The 16,226-nt window shown below is 40.8% G+C and overlaps 1 pseudogene; it reads left to right on the plus strand.

The window, feature by feature from the left end:
* LOC125171715 (poly(A) polymerase alpha-like) overlaps window positions 1-3,812 on the plus strand; it is a 29,527-nt pseudogene extending 25,715 nt beyond the window's left edge.
* Window positions 3,813-16,226: the final 12,414 nt, after the last annotated feature.

Here is a 16,226-nt window from a genome sequence, read left to right on the forward strand (position 1 = left end):
TAGTAATGTCATTAAATTTTCTTTAGTCATCTTTTTGAGGGTTCCATCTCTTTCCTGCCAGGCCCCTGACTGATCAAGCAATTAAAGGGGAGTGGGATGGCTCCAGGAAATGGAACACATAAATAACCCTCCTGCTAGGGAGAAATGGGGACACAGATCACTCATAGCATGGGATGGAAAGGTTAAAAGCGAGGCACTAGAAGACCAAGTGGGAATGGCATTTAGTGGCAATGGTAGGTACAAAGATTGTGTGGATTGGGATGGCCATGTCTTACAACCCTGGAGAGCATATATAGAAAAAAAGGGTAAAATTTAAGGCATTTAAAGCCCAATGCAGGGCATGGGTGGATAATCAGAAAGCATCACATTTTTAAAGTAATCCCTTGGATCCTATAGGCACGGGGCAGATGCAGCTGAGAATTAAACACAGAACCTAACTGTAAAAGTTGCAGAGTTTCAGTGTCCGTTAAATGCACAATACCATTAAGGCTCTTATGCTCAGTTAAGACACTAATAGGAAAGGAGTAGGAACCTAAGACTTTTAAGCAGAAGAGATGGGGCTGAGAACTTCAAATCCCCACAGCCTCTGAGTTTTCACTGCCAGCAGCAACATCACCTCCCCTTGCTCCAAGGGAACCAGATTCCCCCTGCATAAAAACCTACCAATGGCTTCAGTTTCCCACTCACTGTCCATCTAGTTGGTGGCAAAACCCAAGTAAGTCTCGGAGAATAACAGTGGAATTTTGCAAGCCTTAATTAGGTAATGATGTCATTTGCAGTCTGGCTCTACTATGCAGATACTGACCTAGAAAATGCTTTTATTCATTCGCTATCAGTAAAATTTCAATCTTAATATCTCACACATTATCACATCGGTCCATTACATTGGTTACATTGTGCTAATTGTGCCTGGTGAGTGGGAAAAAGAAAGCATTAGAAAAATAAAGCATCACAGATAGATGCTTTAATGAAAAACATGGGTGCTAAAGATGGAGCTAAATTCTGAGAGTTCAGGGCTCTGGCACACCAGTGAGTGTCTGTGGGTCCAATGTTAAGATATCACCTCAAAATGTTATAGACAAGTTGTACCTGGAATGTCCCACCACAAGGACAAGACCTTTTTGGACATACCATATTTAAGCATGGTTTTCTGACTCTTTTAGTAGTAGCACATGAGGCATCCAGTCCTGAGTGGCATCCAGATCAAGAAAAGGCTCCGCATTAGCTTCAGGCTACTTGGACCTTATGATCTCATAGGCCCAACGGTGTTGGAAATGTCTCTATCAGATGGATGTTGTAAGGAGCCTCCTGGTTAAGATAGATACACTTTCTTTCTGCAAATTAAACTATTCTGATTATATATATATATATATATAGTCAATACACTTTATGAATTTTATTTTATTTATTTTATTTATTTTTTTTTTTAATTTTTTTCAACGTTTATTTATTTTTGGGACAGAGAGCGACAGAGCATGAACGGGGGAGGGGCAGAGAGAGAGGGAGACACAGAATCGGAAACAGGCTCCAGGCTCTGAGCCATCAGCCCAGAGCCCGACGCGGGGCTCAAACTCACGAACCGCGAGATCGTGACCTGGCTGAAGTCGGACGCTTAACCGACTGCGCCACCTAGGCGCCCCCACTTTATGAATTTTAAAACTCCACATACTCTTCCTTCTTTCTCTTTCACTTGACTGTCTTTCCAAATAAGTATATATTGAACATCTATCAGATTGTGCTAGGCATTCTAGTCTTTAAGTTCTTTTTTTAAAAAAAGTTTATTTATTTATTTTGAGAGAGAGCAAGCAGAGGAGGGGCAGAAAGAGAGAGAGAGAGAATCCTACACAGGCTCTGAGCTGTCAGTGCGAGCCCAGAGGTGGGGCTTGATTCCACAAACCCTAAGATCATGACCTGAGCCAAAATCAAGAGTTGGTTGCCCAGCCAACTGAGTGACCCAGGTGCTCCTAGTCTTCAAGTTCTTTAGTCAAAGAATTATGACAACCATCTGGACTCTTAGAGACAGATTCTTTTCTCAAAGCAGCACAATTCTCTTTATAAAAACCAAATTTGCTTTGTTTTCAGGTTTTAGGCCAGAGTGCAACTATTTTTATCACAATTAAAAAGTGGTCCTCTTCTATCTGAGATTATCTTGTCTTTGGGAAAGATATATATGGAACAGGAACAGAGGGAAGGTACAATCACATGAGGTGATCAGGGGAGTTGCAGATGTCAAAGTCCAATCACACGACAAACCAGCAGTCTTTTCAATGTGAGATGGATAGAATGCTTCTGAGATTAAAGCAAAACATTAAACTGGATAGACTGCAGTAATAAGATCTCACTGTCTCAAAATAACAAATATAATTTCTTGCTGAGGTCCTGTTTTTTTGTTTTTGTTGTTGTTGTTGTTGTTTGTGGGTTTTTTTTGTTTTTTTTGTTTTTTTTTTTGTTTTTTTTTTTTTTTTTTTTGTCCTGCTGTGGGCACTGTTCTCCTTACACAAAGACTCAGGCTGATGTAACTTCCACCACCTGGTACTTTGCATGTCACTGCGGCAGGAGGGAAGAGGCATAGCCAACCGTGCACTGACTTTTAAAGGCTTCCACTTGCAATAAACACAAGTCATTTCCACTCCTGTCCCATTGGTTAAAGCTATGGTTGACTTCAAGAGGGTGGAGAAATAGAATTCTGCCATATGCTTTCAAGGAGAAATATTGTACAACAGCACTACACAACATAACAAACCAACTCAACAACCCATTCAGCCCCTACTTCCCTCCAGGATTCTGAACGCAATCACCTAAATATAATAAAAAATATTTCTGTCAAGATAAAACATTACTCGCGTTGCCGTGTTAGGACAAGGGGGAGGAAGGAGAAGCACTTAAAGCGGCGGGGGCCGTGCGGGAGTGAGGTTGGACCCAGACCTGTGGCGTCCCTACCTCCCTCTCTCCTGGGAGCTGGGGGATCCTGAGTTGGGCGGCGGCGGCGGCGGGCGGTGCGGTGGGAGGTGGTGCGGGGCGGGGCGAGGTGAGGGGCGGGGTGGGGCGGAGAAGTGACTCGGCGCTGCGGCCGCTGGACCGCGTGCTGCTTCCAGGTAAAACCTCAGGAATCACAGCAAACACAGGGGCCACAGAGGCGCCATGACATCACCTCTTAGCAGCCCCCAAAGAGACTGACTGCCAACTTACTCAGAAATTAATTGAGACTGTGAAGCCCTTTGGGGTTTTTGAAGAGGAAAAGGAACTGCAGCGCAGGATTTTAATTTGTGAAAATTAAATAATCTGGTAAAAGGGTGGATCCGAGGAATCAGTGAAAGCAAGAATCTTCCACAATCTGTAATTGAAAATGTTGGAGGAAAAATTGTTACATTGGGATCTCACAAGTTGAGTACATACAAAAGGCTGTTGAAGAAGCATCAAACTGTGTTTTGATGGAATAGAGATTTGTATTTGGTTTGCAGGTTTAGCACTGCAGGCTATTCCAGAAGACTTGGATCTATGAGACGACAATCTGCTTAAGAATTTAGATATAGGATGCATAAGAAGCCTTAACAGTTGCAGGGTAACCAATGAAATTTTACATCTAGTACCAAACATTGACAACTTGTCTCTGAGAGCTATCAGCATCTGAGAGCCACAGCATCTATTCCAACATTTTAGGTTTCCTCGGAGATGTTTCCTGGACTATACTCATAGCAAGAATTTGTCAGCTTTATCCAAATGAAATAGCGTCAACTCTTGTACATAAATTTTTCTTGGTATTTCCTAAATGGTATGTGTTTAGATTATATTAGAATAAAATTGATTGTAGATGTTGGAAAAAAATATTAAAAATTATTCAGTCATTAAATATTATAATGATGGTTCCAAAATACACATAGGGGGTGAATTTATACACAGTGAAACTATAGGTGCTTTTTTCTTTTCTTCCAATTTTTTACTTTTCTGACTTGTGAATTTCCTAGAGTGATCAAGTAGCATCTTTTATAATGAAAACCACCAATAAACTTAATTGTGTAAAGTATGTTTATGAGACTATAATAACTTAGAAAAGATGCTTATGATTTTTTAGTGAAAAAATTAATACATACAATTGCATTTATGTTGATACATATATCAGTGGTCAGGGACAAAAGAAATAGATAAAATGTTAGACTGTCTGGGGGTGCCTGGGTGGCTCAGTTGGTTGGGCATCTGACTTAAGCTCAGGTCATGATCTCACGGTTTGTGAGTTCGAGCCCCACATCGGGCTCTGTGTTGACAGCTCGGAGCCTGGAGCCTGCTTCGGGTTCTGTGTCTCCCTCTCTCTCTGCCCCTCCCCCACTTGTGCTCTCTTTCTCTCTCAAGGATGAATGAACATTAAAAAAAATTTTTTTTAATGTTAGACTGGCTGTATTTTGATGAATTTTAAAACTCCACAGCTTTTATTTATTTATTTAAAAAAGTTTCACATGCTCCTCTGACTGAGCCAGCCAGGTGCCCCTTTTTTATTTTTAAATGTAAAATAAATAAGGGGTGCATGGGTTGCTCAGTCAGTTAAGCATCTGACTCTTGATCTCGGCTCAGGTCATGATCTCAGTTTGTGGGTTTTGAGCCCGTGTTGGGTTCTGTGCTGGCTGTGCAGAGCCTGCTTAAGATTCTCTCTGCTCTTCCCTCACTTGTGTGCTCTGCCACTTTCTCTCTCTCTCTCTCTCTCTCTCTCTCTCTCCTTCTCTCTCTCAAAATAAATAAATAAACTTAAAAAAAAAAGAAAAGAATAGTGCAGAAAGTATGGAGGAAATGCTATTTTCAAGCTCTGCCTTTATTTCTGGAAAAGCATCCATCTTTTATCCCCAGGGAGAGGACATCCTCTGTCAGGTATAGCAGGACAAACAGAGGGCCAAGAACAAGGAGACCTAGTTTGTAATTCTGACTCTACAGCTAACTGGTTTGGGATTTTGTTTTATTCATTTAACCTCCCTTGGCCTTGTGTAGTCATCTGAGAAGTGAAGATATTGATCAAGATGATCTTTTTCATTTCCTCTAAGTTCCAAAATTCTTTAGGCCACATGAGGTACAAGGGTCCTAAATCCCTGTACTGTGGAACATGAATTGCCTTATAAAATATTTGCTTCATTCTAGCCCCAGTGGCCAGCATGATAATATTAGTACATAATAGGCATTTAATAAGTGCTTGATAATCAAAATTCAACTCACTGAATAGTCATGATCATCCTCCAGAGTAAGATGATCTTATAGAGGTTGAATTTACATGCCTAATAAGAGTACCAGGATCTGTCTGCTCCAAAGTTAAGGCACACTTTCTAATACATAAAACAAACTAATTTCAACATAGAGAATCTGTTAAAATTCTTAGAGACGGGATCAACTTTAAAAACAAAACTAGAACATTGTTATGGTATTCTGAATTATGGAAAACATTTAGTCATTGACTGTTTTGTAAGATATAGTAATTGACATTGTGTTATTTATTGAATAATTAGTACTTCGGCCTCCTGTTGGAAGGACTTACCTTTTAGCTGAGAAAAACGTTGTGAGTATGTTGCCTAATTTAAACTTGTCCAGGCACTCAATGTGCAGTAAGCCAATGGCTGAGACACTGGTTTTGAAGCCAAAGGAAGCTTTATTATCAGAAAGGCAGCCCAACAAGAAGACAGGGGATCATTGCCAAAGCTGCTTTGCTTTGTTGTGCTTAAGGACAGCTTATCCACAAGAGAGGTCTTCTTGAAACCTTAGAAGGAGGGCCTCAAACAATCTGGAAGTATGCATTCTTCTGGACAATGAGGCAATTTGGGGCCTGATAAGATCAGATACTAGATAAGTTGGGAACAAAATGGTGTGTGGAGCTAAGTTAATAATGCAACTAATACAACTATAGTTCTGCTTATGTTTTCAAAGCAGGTCAAGAAAGCAGGTGTCTGGCCTCACATTTGTGAACCATGAAAAATGCATATAAAACATATTACAAAAATACGCAAGATTATAAGGCAAATGCTGATTATCTTTGAACTCCTCACCCTTTGCAGATGCCAGTGATTAGATCCATGATTGGTCGCCTATTAAACTGCTTTCACAAAAATAGAAAACAATATTTACTTTGTACTATATATTACCCTGTAATTACACTTACGTCTTTCCTTTGAATCTTAGGCCCACCTTTGTTCCAGATACTGTGTCAGTCCCCTCTTTGTTTCAAATTTCTTTTTTTTTTTTTAATTTTTTTTTTTTTTAACGTTTATTTATTTTTGAGACAGAGAGAGACAGAGCATGAACGGAGGTGGGGCAGAGAGAGAGGGAGACACAGAACCGGAAGCAGGCTCCAGGCTCTGAGTTGTCAGCACAGAGCCCGACGCGGGGCTCAAACTCACGGACTGCGAGATCGAGATCGTGACCTGAGCCGAAGTCTGACGCTTAACCGACTGAGCCACCCAGGCGCCCCTGTTCCAAATTTCTTAAGGTAAGGGTTATTTCACCCCATCCCTATTCCAAGCAAAGAGTTTAACTACCTGGGTAAGTTCTCGCCCAGGGTCAAGCCTTAGGGATCTGATTCCCTCTCATCAGGAAAATGCTTAAGATGGTGTCACAATTACTGGATTCTTTCTGTAGAGGGCCTAACTGTTTTCAAAACAGTAAATCCAAATAGCTTTGCTTAAACTGCTTGCAGTTTAACAACTAAATAATTGAAAAGAATATTTTGGGGCAAATTCCGCAAATTCCTCAGTCCTGAATATTTTCAATTAAAATACAAATGATGGTTTTCTTCCCTAAGCTAGGTTTTAAATAAGAAGATTTCAAAAAAATCATCACACACACAGAATTCTAAATTCACTAAATTTTTTTCATAGCCGCTCACCTGTTCACATACACAGACCAATCACAGCATCTGCACATGGTTGGGAATTACCACAGGTTGGAGGACTTTTTCAGTGCTACAGTGGAGGCAAGGCAACTGTGACTATCATTTCAATGAAAAGCACTAAAGATCCATCTAAGTTTTCTTTTTTCCTTAGCCAAAATCTAAAACAATGCATCTAAGCTCCTCTGCTTACTCAAGGCCTTCTCCTTATCTCCCTGTATTGTGTCCTGTCTTCAGGCTACATGTTCTGAATAAAATGTGACCAGTATGAACTCTGCTTCAAGGTGTACTTAGTCCTATAAGTTTGGTATCCTCTTTTTTGGGGGGAGTATTTAATAAACTTGAATATAAATATTTCCTTTGTTCTTATGTTAGAATTTTATATTCTCTTTTTCCCCTAAGATTTTATTTTTTAAAGTAATCTCTACACCCACAGTAGTTGTGGGCTGGAACTCACAACTACTCCAAGATCGAGTCACACACTTCACCAACTGAGCCAGCCATGTGCCCCAGGATTTTATATCCTTTTATGAACTTCCCACATGGCACAAACCTGGCCAGAAGGTATATAGACCATCCCTGCCAATGTCAGTCCATTGGAGGAGAGCTAGCTTCTCACAGATCTACAATAAATGAAGTGGACTACCTTTTTCCATAGTGGCAACTGAGGCCAGCTCTCTATTCACTAGCTCTTGACCTTTGTAGAAGAGAGCAACTTCTCCCGGTCTGGAGACATTTGAAAGATCACACCTGAGGCAGGTTTTTCTCTAGATAATACTTTTCTTCCTCAGGCTGACTACTACAGTAAGACTTCATAGCCCCCTGAGCAGAAATACCGTTCTTGTGCTAAGAAGAAGGGCTTATGAGCCCCAAAATTGCAGGACCTACTTAATAGGAATATTTTAGGAATCTGGGGGACACATGTGCAGGGATCTTGAGCATACTGGATTGAGGATGGTGGTGGGAGGCAGGAATAGAAAGCTGGGTGGAGTATAGTTTATTGACATTGGGAGTACTTCTCCATGACTTGGAGCTCGGTGTTCTGTCAAGGACACCAGTAATGTGTTCAACATGCTGCTGAGAAGGCTCTTTGAAGCTTGCACACTCTGATAGCCTAGGATAAATGAGATGGAGGTGCTGAAACTGACTTGGCATAGTGCTGAGGAAGGGGTCTGAAGATTGGGGGATATAAGAATATTAGAATGAGGTTATTATCTGTGATCAGAGAAACCGATACTTGACAGCGTTCCCCAGGAGGAACCAGAGGACCCTTCTCTCACTAACGCGGTGAGGAACGCATTGCTAAGGGATACCAGTTAATTTGAGAAGCTCTGTGGCAGCTGTCTTGTATAGGCTGGGGTTGACAGAAGATGTTGCCATGAAACTGAGATTCCTACTATCGAGGAAATGGTAGGATTCTGGAATGGCAGACACCAATGGCAGTGTTTACCTGTTAGAATAAAGGGGGCATACGTCCTAATGGGCAGCAAGGCTATAGTAAGTAGTACTCAGTATGCTTTGACCCTCAGGAATTAGCCAACAAACCATGGTGTTCCTAGGGGTGAGCCAGATGGAGAGCCAACCGGAATGTTACTTGACTTGTATAATAAAACAGAAAAATCGAGAGCTGGAGAACAGAAATCTTCACCAGCTCTTACTTTAGAGAAAAAGAGCCCTTTACCCAGTTTCTAAGTATGTCACTTCCCAGACCCAAAGCCCATTCATTGAGGGAGAGGTAGATCCCTTTGAGGAAAGACAATGCAATGCTACTGCAAGTATATATGATAAACACTACCATGATCCTTTCCCAGAGGGATATAAGACTGTTCATCGGGTAAATATGCACTGGCAAAAAGGAATTGTCAGACTTTTTAAGAACTGTTGAATATAGGGACCAGGGCTATGTGTTCATACTGAATCAAGAGACCTGAAGTACCTTTGTTATTCTCTGCTTAAAATGGGGTCATAGGGAGGCCAAGTGATAAATGGAGTCCTAGCTCAAATATGTCTCACTATGGGTTCAGTAGATCTGTTGGACCCACCCTGCGGTTATTTCTCTCATTTATGAGAGTATTGTTGGGACACATATAGTTAGTAGCTGACAGTGCCTTCACATTGGTCCCCCAACCTGTGAAGTAAGAATCTCTAGGTTTCTTCCTTCAGCCAAGTTAACAAATCAAAGTAATAATACATGCTGGCAGAATTGAGTACCAGTTACCCACAGTGATTGCCAAATCAATAATGCGTCATGGAATTTTAGGGTTATTTTTTTTCCCTTCCCTGTCTTATTCCTCCAGACTCTCACTCCTACTACTTAGGATCCCTTCTTAAACAAACAACCTGCTTGCAAGACTGCTTTTTCAGAAACTCAGGCCAAGATGATTCTTCAGTGGCAGTATCTGTGTTACTCCACTTATTTAGAGGAACTGTACCTCTATCTTCTATGGCCACTTGATCCAAATGGAGCTGCATATTCTTAGGGAGCTTTGTTTCCTTGGCCACAGTGGTCGGTTATGGGATAAACAAAGTAGTTAGTTAAGACACACAAAATGAGCCAAGTAGAGTGCTTCTCCAAATTTTCTTTATGTGGAGCTATTGGAAAAAATAGCCTCCAAGGCTGGGCACTACTGGTAGAACAGAGAGTCTGACCAGATCTGCAAAAACTCACATTTGCCCAAGCCATCGTATCTGCCTCTCTTTTGGGTGAATTCCCTCAACCTTCTCTACCGTTTCCAAATTATCTTGAGTGTATCTTATTGGCAGAATTTAAATTGCATCCAGAAATGTAGTTCCTAACCTCCAGGCCCTTTAATGCCAGGGAAAGCACAGAAGAGGGTGGAAATAGATGCTGTTTTGCTAATAAGCAATATCAAACACAGGGGATAATGCATACTTCATAGGATTGGCGATAATTAAATGAGATTCCATACAATGACTGGGTCAGAGTAAGGATTAAATATATGATAACAATATTCAACTCAAAAAACAGGTAAAGTGATACTGCCATGGTGAAAAACTGTGATCTATCTGGACTGTTTATTATTAACACCTCTACGGGGATAGGATAACCATTCATTTCTACACATGTATAACATAAAAGATAGACTGAGACCATCTTTTCTGCCATTATATTACTTTATCTGTATTACTTAATCTATAGAACAACCATGTGAGATAGATACTGTTGCCTCCATTTTACAGATGCAGAAACAGGCTTTGCAGAACTATGTCATCTGCTCCAGTCTACATGGTCAATAAGTAGCAGAAACAGGCCTTGAACCTACTGTTTTTTGGCTACAAGGTTTGTAGTTTTTACTCTGTACCATAATGAATAAACAGAAGAGGAAATCCGGGAAGCATTTTGGAAGAAGCAAGATTTAGGTCCTTGAAGAATTCAACAGGTGACTATGGGGAAGGAAAAGACATTCCAGGTGGAGGACAAGCCTATAGAGAGGAAAGCCTAAAGCATACCTGGCTAGCGATGAGTGATTTGGGGCTACTGAATTCAGAGATGCAGGGGAACATATTCCCGAAGAAGCCCAGTGAGGCCAGCAATTATGTCTGGTGTTGCTCACCATTAGGGCCCAGCAGAGCACCTTGCACATAGTGGACTTAATATTTTTGAATAAATTGAAGATGAGTCTGAAAACATGGCTGAGGTCAAGATTTAAAGGGCTTTGAATACAAGGTTTGAACTTCATTCTATATGGGATAGGAAGTCATATGAGGATTGCAAAGAGAACAACCATAATGTGGAATCTATGGAAACACTTTCCTAGGCACCATGTGTAGGAGAGGACCAAAGGTGAAAGGAGATCTATGCATGAGGCCTGCGTGAGGGTAGTTGCTATAGTGGTTAAGAGTAGAAAGAAGGGAAAAAATTCAAAAGGCATTTTGGAGATGGAATCAACAAGTTGACAAGAAATTTTAGAGAAACCTGGAGATTACACAGATTTCAAGTTTGATTGACTGAGAGGATGGTACTTACTCAAGGTGATGGCCACAGGAGGCAGAGTAGAATAGGAATGCTAGGTGGGGGTGTCTGGGGTCAAAAGATGACTTCTGCTCTGGATGGTTTGGTTTGGAGATGCATGTACACCAAGGGAAGATGTTCAGCAGGAAGCCAGCAGATGCTGCCCTTAGGGGATAAATCAGAAATACCTACTTGTGCATGATTCAGGTGGAAGATATAATCGAAACTGTGGGACTAGAATAAATAACCCCAGATCATCAAATGAGGAAATGTAGATTGTGTAAACACCTGAGATCAAATTCTTGCTCTGTACATGGACTGTACTTTCAAATAATCGTGGTGATGAGGTGCCTAAGTGGCTCAGTTGGTTAAGCATCTGCCTCTTGATTTTGGCTCAGGTCATGACCTCACAGTTCATGAGATCAAGTCCCATGTGAGCTGATAGCACGGAGCCTGCTGGGGATTCTCTCTGCCTCTCTCTGCCCCTCCCCCGTTAATGCTCCCACTCTCTCTCTCTCAAAATAAATAAATAAATCTTAAAAAAAAAAGTATGATGAGCTGTAAGAGGGAAAGTTAAAGTCATTCCACACATTCTTTTTTCATAAACATCTGAGGAAGATCTTGTAAAAAATATAATATGCCAACATATACTTCACAAATCAGTATTTTACTAATAAGTTCTTCCCTAAAAATTATTTTAAAATGCAAAACATCTTTAGAAAAACTTAGCATACACCCAGAATAAATTGCTTACAAATTATTTTGCAGCTACCTTTGTATGAACATGGATTATCTACAAAAAGTGAATATCACATACCTTTGACAATGTCCAGCTGACACCTTCATCCATGCAAAATACAAGTTGCTATTTTCTCCTGTAACGTTTGATGAATACCTGATCCTATATTTGCATTGTGAATTGAGTATCTTAATTGGTAAGGCTTTGCAAAAGTAAACCAAAAACTGAGTTTGTGAAAAGGGTTCAAGAAATGGAATTGTTCTTCATAATAGTAAAGTTTGGAAATCTTCAGGGAACCCTGAAGGGAAGGGGTGGAGTGAAAGGGAGAGCTGGGAGGAGCAAGAATGCAAGAGAGACAAGATAAGAACCTGGTGTCATGCTTGGTGGAACGGAGGCTCCAAGAACTTATAAGAACAGAAATGACTAACTTTCAGTGTCTTTTTTTTTTTTTTTTTTTTTTTGCAGACCACCTCTTCTAGTCTCTGGCAAACCAACAGTGAGTAGTAGATGACATACACTATCACAACCACTCAAGGCCTATTGTTAAATAAAGGCTCAGAAAAATGAAGTAAGTGACCCATCCAAGGTGACAGTGGTAAGCGGTCGCATCAGTAGCATGCCCACACTGTCTTACCCAAGGGCTTGACAGACACATTTGGGAGGGCATCAGACTTTCCTTAAATTGTGAAATGGAGATTTAATCTTATCTTAACAGAGTAAGTTTCACATAGAAAAAGGTTTTGGAATATAGAAGCAAAGGCAAATAATTTATCTGAGCACATCTACTGAGAAGAAAATGTTAGACAATCAAAGAATGAGTTACACTTCTATAGCAGCTCAGAATAATCATTACAGACTGAGATGCTTAACTCTGAAAATTAAATCAAATGGAAATGTTACTCACTGAAAACCTTACTTGTTCCAGTGAATTTCTTTAATGGTTAAAGATTTGATTGGCTACTTAGAAAACCCAAATAGTTATATTTATAATCTTTATCATGACTCCAAAGTATTAAATGTATAAAATATTATTATGGACATCCTACAGAATTTGACTGCCTTTGCTGAGTTGACCATATTCCAAACTGTGATATTATTATTTGTGTACTTACATTTTCTCTTCCAGTGGTTTGAAGTTCAGCTTTGCATTCCTTCAAACTGCCTCATCTATAGTAAGTGATGAGTATGCGCTGAATTGAATCGACAGTCTTCCCAGGGCTAGTTACATATAATAGAAGAGAATAAAATCTAAGATGTCTTAGTAATTTAACATTTGCTTTGAAAAGGATAAACCTGTGTTTATGAAACTTTTAGGCTTTTATTGTTTCTATTATCAAATTAAAATATAGTTTAGGATCTCTTGAATTGATATCGCACCTTTGTCCTGAGGAACTCATTGCCCACCATGGACTTCAAGGCCATCATTTAAGTCATAGATGGCCATCGCCAATCCCACAAAGATTTCTACCCAGGCTCTGGCCCACAGGGAGGTATTCTGCTTGGAAAGGAGAAGGACCTCCTGCAGAGAGAGGCAGGGGGAGGCCTGGGTGAGGGGAAAGAGATTGATTGTAAAAGTAACTTCTGCACTTCTAAAAATTCCTCACTTTCTTACAATTTGAAAACTACAGATATATATTAAATGTGAAGAGAAAATGAATATAGCTTCTGTCATTTTGGTGAATATCCTTCCAGTCCTTTTTTTCCTGAAATTTTTTTCTTTTTTTCTTTCTTCATTTTTTCTTTTTCTTCGTCTTTTTTTAAGTAGTCTCCACACCCGTCATGGAGCCCAACATGGGGTTTGAGTGCACAAACTGGACATCAAGACCTGAGCTGACATCAGGAGTCGGATGCTTAAACGACTGAGCCACCCAGGTGCCCCAGAACTTTTTTCTTAATTGTGATTATGCACTATAAATGCTATTGGAATCTGTGTGTGTGGGTGTGTGTGTGTGTATTTCCCCACTGTTTATGAAAATTTTCAGATAAATGCTTAGCAACATAGGTAAATGTCTCCTGAAGTTGGACTAGGGTGACATTTCTCAACTTGTGGGTAATGATTGCTCCAAGATTCATAACTTACACATAGTGGTGCTGAAATATAATGGTTTTGGAAGATTATTATAAATATTTTCCATGGCCAGGAAAATAGAATCCAGAATGCCTTTGTGCCATCAGGCACTTTTTTTGTTAAAACTTGCCATTTTAGTCATTTTTAAGTGCACAGTTCAGTGGCATTAAGTATATTCACATTGCTATGCAGTCATCACCACTATCCATCTCCAGAACTTTCTCCTCATCCCAAACTGAAACTCTGTACCCCACAAAAAATAACCCCCTTTCTCTCCTTCCTCCAGCTCCTGGTAGCTACTATTCTACTTTCTGTCTCCATGTATTGGACTATTCTAGTTACCTCGTTTAAGTGGAATCACACAGTATTTGTCCTTTTGTGTCTGGTTTCTTTCATTTAGCATAATGTCTCAAGGTTCATCCACATTGCAGCATGTGACAGAATTTTGTTCTTTTGAAGGGCTGAATAATATTCCTTTGTATGTATCTATGACATTCTGTTTGTCTATTCAGCTTTTGGCGGGCGTTTGGTTGCTCAAGCACTTTCCTAGGAGTTAATTTAACCTGTGGGGTCTATCTCCATTTTCAGATGAAGAAACTGAGGCTGAGATAACTTACCCAGTAAGTGATGAACTTGAATCCAGAAGCCTAAGCAACAGCCTGAAGTCTTAACCGTTATGCTGTGCTCTTCCTATGTTTTTGAGTGAGGGTACAGGAAGTTCCATTCTGTACTACGGGGGAGGAAACCCCCACAGGCTGGATTGGGATAGGAGGGCTTCGCGGCAGCTGTGGCTCTGGCTCTGACCCTCAAAGGAAATGAAAGATTTAAATAAACTGTGGGCTGCGAGAACCGAGGCGTAAAAGGGCAGGGACAGGATTTGCTTTGAGGGGAATGGTTATGTGAGGGCCTGTTGGACCAGACGTTTTCCAGGGAGGTCGTGTGCCAAGCAAAACACCTGTCGCGAAAGTTAAGGCCAACAGCGACCCAATCAGTTCCCCATAGCCTGTGCCACAGGACACAGTCTTGTCAGGACTGAGCTTCCTTCAACTCGGCCATCGGATTAAAGGTTAAAACCGAATGTATGTTTCCCCCCAAAACCTGTAGCACGTTAAACTTGTTAAATCAAATGATACCTTAAGTGACCGAGAAGGATCGGCTATTTAAAGAAACATGTCATTTCTTGTTAAAGCAATGTGGAGTACAGACTGTTTTCTCACGTTATACTCCACCAAGTCATTCATCAACACCGTGGAAAGACAATCCATCTCTTCACAGCTTTACCTCCTCTGCTGAGGGTGAATAGGTGAAGACAACAAGAAACGTGAGCAGTTAAGAATTAAACTACTGTTGGCGCCTGGGTGGCGCAGTCGGTTAAGCGTCCGACTTCAGCCAGGTCACGATCTCGCGGTCCGTGAGTTCGAGCCCGGCGTCGGGCTCTGGGCTGATGGCTCGGAGCCTGGAGCCTGCTTCCGATTCTGTGTCTCCCTCTCTCTCTGCCCCTCCCCCGTTCATGCTCTGTCTCTCTCTGTCCCAAAAATAAATAAACGTTGAAGAATTAAACTACTGTTTAAATGGTAGCACTTGAGGCTTTAAGATCGTGAGGTGCTTGAGAGCAAAAACCCCTGTCTTGTTTTCCTCTATCCTCCTCGGAGCCTAGCACAAAGTAGTCACCCAGACTTTGCAAATACAGTCTCCTGAACAGCAGGGAACCAAACGGCAGGGACTGCTTTGGAGTGAAGAGGAAACAGGCTCCTGGACTGGACCCAGTCACCTTGGTGGGGTGACCACTGGCAAATTATTAAATGTTCTGGGCATCAGTATCCTTATTTGAAAAATGGAAATCATAATGCCTAGTTGAGTTAAATAAATCAGTTCACATTTAAAAACTCATTTTTAAGAGCCCTTATTAAGAACCGTGGGGTTGACTCCATTTTAAGATAATCATAAGTGGCATTGGAGAATTTGGAGACTTCTATCCTGAGATTCATTTCAGAGATTTCAGTCAGAAAATAGCAATATCGAGAGGCATCTGGTAAGTGATGGTTTGTCCAGTGAAGTAAGAACTTGCCCTTTGTACCTTAAATGCTAGTCCTTCTCAGGTGCCTGGCATAGTCATGTCAGCCTGTCACTCTATGGGACAAAGTTCATGTCCTTGTTTTAGCTAAGTCTTTCCTCACAGTCTGTGTATTAAAACAAACATATGTACCAATGTCAGTGCTCCAGAATATGTAAGAAAAAAATTGATAGAACTGCAAGGAGAAATAGACAGGTTTACAGTTACAGATGGAAATTTCAAGGTTCCTTTCTTTTTTTTTTAATGTTTATTTTTGAGAGAGAGAGAGAGAGAGAGAGACAGAATGTGAGTGGGGGAGGGGTAGAGAGAGAGAAGGAGACACAGAATCCGAAGCAGGCTCCAGGCTCTAAGCTGTCAGCACAGAGCCCAATGTGGGGCTCGAATTCATGAACCATGAGATCATGACCTAAGCCAAAGTCGGATGCTCAACCGACTGAGCCACCCAGGTGTCCCAAGACCCCCTTCTTAACAATTAATAGAACAACTAGACAGAAAATTAGTAAGGATACAGAAGAA

The sequence above is a fragment of the Prionailurus viverrinus genome, chromosome C1 (genome assembly GCF_022837055.1).
Source record: "Prionailurus viverrinus isolate Anna chromosome C1, UM_Priviv_1.0, whole genome shotgun sequence".
Classification (NCBI taxonomy): Eukaryota; Metazoa; Chordata; class Mammalia; order Carnivora; family Felidae; genus Prionailurus; species Prionailurus viverrinus.